This window comes from Engraulis encrasicolus, unplaced genomic scaffold (genome assembly GCF_034702125.1).
Source record: "Engraulis encrasicolus isolate BLACKSEA-1 unplaced genomic scaffold, IST_EnEncr_1.0 scaffold_30_np1212, whole genome shotgun sequence".
NCBI classification, from domain to species: Eukaryota; Metazoa; Chordata; class Actinopteri; order Clupeiformes; family Engraulidae; genus Engraulis; species Engraulis encrasicolus.
The window spans coordinates 447,544-452,543 of record NW_026945599.1 but is presented as its reverse complement, the minus strand read 5'-3'; positions in this window follow the sequence as shown (position 1 = coordinate 452,543).

Here is a 5,000-nt window from a genome sequence, read left to right as displayed (position 1 = left end):
CACACACACACACACACACACACACACACACACACACACACACACACACACACACACACACACACACACACACACACACACACACACACACAGTAAGTACACACACAATCTATTGTGCCATCAAGGCTGAATGAGACTATGTTTTATTTGCAGGACATGCACAATTGAAGACTGCACTGAATGTTTTATGACATCAAAGAAATAAAACAAGTAAAAGAAGTGTAGATTCATGCATCTGTTGTGTGTGCTCAGTTTGAAGTACAAAGGGAAACGAAGAGATGGGTGAAAAGTAAAATCCATGCGGTTCACATTCTGGGAACCGTAGGTATGTATGTCAACATGAAGGAATATGATTTCATTTTTTGTTTAAGTTGACTTTCATCTTAGCACTGGTGGATGATGTGTTTTCATTGGCTGTTCTCTGAGGTACAAAAGGTACCACACACACACACACACACACACACACACACACACACACACACACACACACACACACACACACACACACACACACACACACACACACACACACACACACACACACACACACACACACACACACACACACACACCACAGTATGGTATTCTGAAACCGTTTACTATACCCGGAAAAAATAAATAATCCCCACTGTATGATATACCTAAAATAAGACTTTGCCAACCATTTCTACCTAATATTTCTATGTAAATTCTACACAAGTTTTTTTTTACACAGCCTTACACAGCCAGCGAGTTCTCAGCATATATCTACAAATTTAAGCGAAGGAAAAGGAAGTATTTAGTACGAACAGCTTAAATATGTTCTTTTCAATTGGACATTAAAATTGCGAGGCAAAGAGGCAGAGAGGGAAAATATGTTGGCTTTATAAAACGTTTTCTAGCCCCATACTCAATAAATACAGCTCAAAGTCCTTGAAAAAAAAAAGTGAATAAAAGAAAACTGTCTTTTCGAATGGCTTATTTACAAATAAAGGGTTGGACACAGTTTGTGCACAGCGTTCAGCATCTAATAAAATGTCTTGCTGTCAGGCCTTTCTGGCACAGCACTTGTCAGGCTTGAAACCCTTGAAACTGACATCAGCACATTTGCAGTTGTGTCAAAACTCTCCTCTGCTTGTTCCCTTGGTCTCTCTCGCTGCTGTGACCAGGGTTGCCAGATGAGGCTGATTATTTCCAGCCCAAAAAATGCTCAAAACCCGCCTAGAAGCACTAAATCCTGCCCAATTCTATTGATTTCTATGGCAAAAATTGGGTTGAGTTTTAGCTAGTTTCTGCTAAATGCCATTTTAACCCGCACACGGCCATCCTAAGCAGCCCAATTGGGCAAGAGGGTGAGTCAGTTCTGTGCCGCTATTTATAAGGGGCCCCTTTAAGCCAAAAGCTATTTCTCCTATTTCTCCCCCAGTCCAGCCCTATGTCAAAACTCTCCTCTGCTCGTTCCCTTGACCCCCCCCCCCCCCCCCTCATGCTGCTGTGACACAGTGGAAGTGAATGTGGATGTAAATAGTGAGTCAGGCAGTGAGTGTGCCAGGAAACATCAGCCTACCAGTGTGTGGTATACCGGCACCGGCAGGCGTTTGTATTGGGGAAAAACACACACAGCATATTGTCAGACATGGTGCAAAACATATTTTGTGCACAAGTCCTGAAAAGAAAATAAAGGTCCGCAACACTGTAAATGCTCCCAGAAGATTTATTGGCACGACGTTTCGGACTCAATGTCCTTCATCAAAGTGAAGGACATTGAGTCCGAAACGTCGTGCCAATAAATCTTCTGGGAGCATTTACAGTGTTGCGGACCTTTATTTTCTTTTCAGTTATTCTACGTTTGGTCCAGCACCTGTGCCACTGATGTGCGCGCATTCTTTGACTTTCTGATTGTGCACAAGTCCCACAGGGATAATAATAGTTAGACAAAACCCCATTAACAGGGCTATAAATTAACTTTTTCCGTCACTAGACAATGTGAATAGTAGATGTTAAATCTTACTAGCCAAGCAAAGTGTCCCCAGCATTTGGCTTGTTGGCAGATGTTAATTTAGAGCCTTTGAGATCGGCCAGTGAGAGAGACAGGAATCAATCTGCAAATTACATGGGCAGGAATCGAACTCGGGTCACCAGCGCTGAAGTCCAGTGCCCTACCGTGACCAAGGAAATATTTTCACTTGTGGACAATAGAGCACATTATCCCTTACTGATACGTAACTGCTGCTTAAACCAAGTACGGTGACACACACAACACACATAGTTTGGGCCTACCGTGACCAAGGAAATATTTTCACTTGTGGACAATAGAGCACATTATCCCTTACTGATATAATCCTGTTGCTCAGTCATACAACAATAAGTTACATCATGTTTGCATCCCACTGTCTGTTTCTCTGCACTTGTCATTTCTCTGCACATATCATCATCTGCAACAGGTAGTATAATATACACTTAGCTGATGCAACACCTAATGGTTCAGAGTGTAACACCTTTAAGCCTTACTGTTTTTGTCTGGGTGTTTAGCTGCTTCTATCGGCATCCACTAGCACATTCTCTTTAAAGCTAAGACATCATCATGATAGCAATCAACCAGCCGAACCAGTAAAAGGACCAGTAGCCCGTTTCTTGATAGCGTTGGTGATAACCAGTCAGCGACTTAGTTGGGTGCCTATGTGAAATTTTATTGTAAAATTATTAAGTCGCTACCTTGGTAAATTGCTGATTTAGTAAGCTGCTTATTTAAGCTGGGCTTACACTGTGCGGCTTTTACCCCGATTTTGCCACAATTTGGCACTCGCACTACTTTTTTAGAGTCGGGCCGATTTCTTGCTCAATCGCAGGTCAATCGTGAGTCTCGCATCATGCAGTGTACATGGGATGACGACAAGCGATTTCGACTCACGATCTTGCAATAGCAGGGTCGCAAGAAAATAAAAACGGTTTGAAATTCTGGTCGTGGCTCATGCGTAAATCGCACAGTTAATCAGTGCTACGACCCGATTTGACACTTCACATGTACAAATTAATAGGGCCGTGCGATTCCCTGTTGAGCGCAACCTCATCTCCACCTCAGGTGCGCTTGTTCCCTCCTCTGCAGAGCGGGGACACATGCCTGTTGCGTCGTACAGTGGAAGCATTTCGCTCGCATCTGACTGTCGGCTCGTGTAGTGTGAGGACTTGAGTAGTCAGCTGTGAACGTTTAAACAGTGAAATTCCATCGTGCAGTGTGAGCAGAAGCTTAAGTGAAAATATCGCACAGTGTATGCCCGGCTTTAGTTAGTTGTTAACTTAGTACGTTGCTGAATTAGTTAGTTGCTAACTTAGTAAGCTGCTAACTTAGTAAGTTCCAAAATTAGTGAGTTGGTAACTTAGTAAGTAAGTAACTTAGTTAGTAACGATGCCATCGAGAAACATACCCCAGAATGGATACACCTGGAGGGGCTGCTTGCACTTCTCTTGCCCCTGTATCCTCAGCCAACCTCATAATATCCACCGCGCTCTCCTCTTCTTGTAGTATATTTCCTCTCCTCTAGTTTATTTTCTGTTGTAGATATTGCCTGCCATAGCCAGATGCCTCAGTGCACCAAGCTACTCTGACCCGTCTGCCTGGAAGTGTGTGTATGTGTGTGTGTGTGTATGCCAGTGTGTGTGTGTGTGTGTGTGTGTGTGTGTGTGTGTGTGTGTGTGTGTGTGTGTGTGTGTGTGTGTGTGTGTGTGTGTGTGTGTGTGTGTGTGTGTGTGTGTGTGTGTGTGTGTGTGTGTGTACTATGACCCTCTCTGCTTGGTGAAGGCAAATTGCTGCGCTGCTTCAGCAACCCCCGCAGGGCACACACACCAAATCTAATCAATACACACACACACACACACACACACACACACACACACACACACACACACACACACACACACACACACACACACACACACACACACACACACACACACACACACACACACACACACACACACCAAATCTAATCAATACACAATCACTTCCAATGAGCCAATAGCCGAGACAGAGACAGAGAGGCTGATGGAGGAGAGAGATGGGAAGAAAGAAAGAAAGAAAGAAAGAAAGAAAGAAAGAAAGAAAGAAAGAAAGAAAGAAAGAAAGAAAAGAAAGGAATGAAGGAATTAAGGAAATGGAAAACTGGAAAAGAAAGAATGATAACACAGAAATGTAAAGAAAGAAAGAAAGAGAGAAAGTAAGAAAGACAGAAAGAAAGAAAGAAAGAAAGAAAGAAAGAAAGAAAGAAAGAAAGAAAGAAAGAAAGAAAGAAAGGAATGATGGAAACAAGGAAATAGAAAAATGGAAAAGAAAGAAAGATATAAGACAGAAATGGGACAGAAGAAAAGAAAGAAAGAGAGAAACAGAGAGAGAAAAGAGGCAGAGGGTCATTTAGTATACAAGTCAGCTCTCAGACTAATGACTGATACAGTCACACAGAGACATTACTGACACTGGTAAAGCTGGTGCAAGGGAGGAATGAACAGAGTGATGGAGGTGGGGAAGAGGAAGAGTAAGCAGAGAGGTGGAGGATGAGATGGAGGTGAAGATGGGGAAGAGGAAGAGTAAGCAGAGAGGTGGAGGTGAAGATGGAGGTGAAGATGGAGATGGAGGTGGTGGAGGAACATAAGCAGGATAGAGAAGATGGAGGTGGAGGTGGAGGTGAAGATGGAGATGGAGGTGGAGGTGGAGGTGAAGATGGAGGTGGAGATGGAGGTGGAGGTGGAGATGGTGGTGGAGATGGAGGTTGTGGAGGATGAGATGGAGATGGAGATGGAGGTGGAGATGATGGTGGAGATGGAGGTGGAGATGGAGGTGGAGATGGAGACGGAGGTGGAGGTGAAGATGGAGGTGGAGATGGAGGTGGATGTGGTGGAGGTGGAGGTGAAGATGGAGGTGGAGGTGGAGGTGAAGATGGAGGTGAAGGTGGAGGTGGAGATGGAGATGGAGGTGAAGATGGAGGTGGAGATGGAGATGGAGGATGAGGTGGAGATGGAGATGGAGG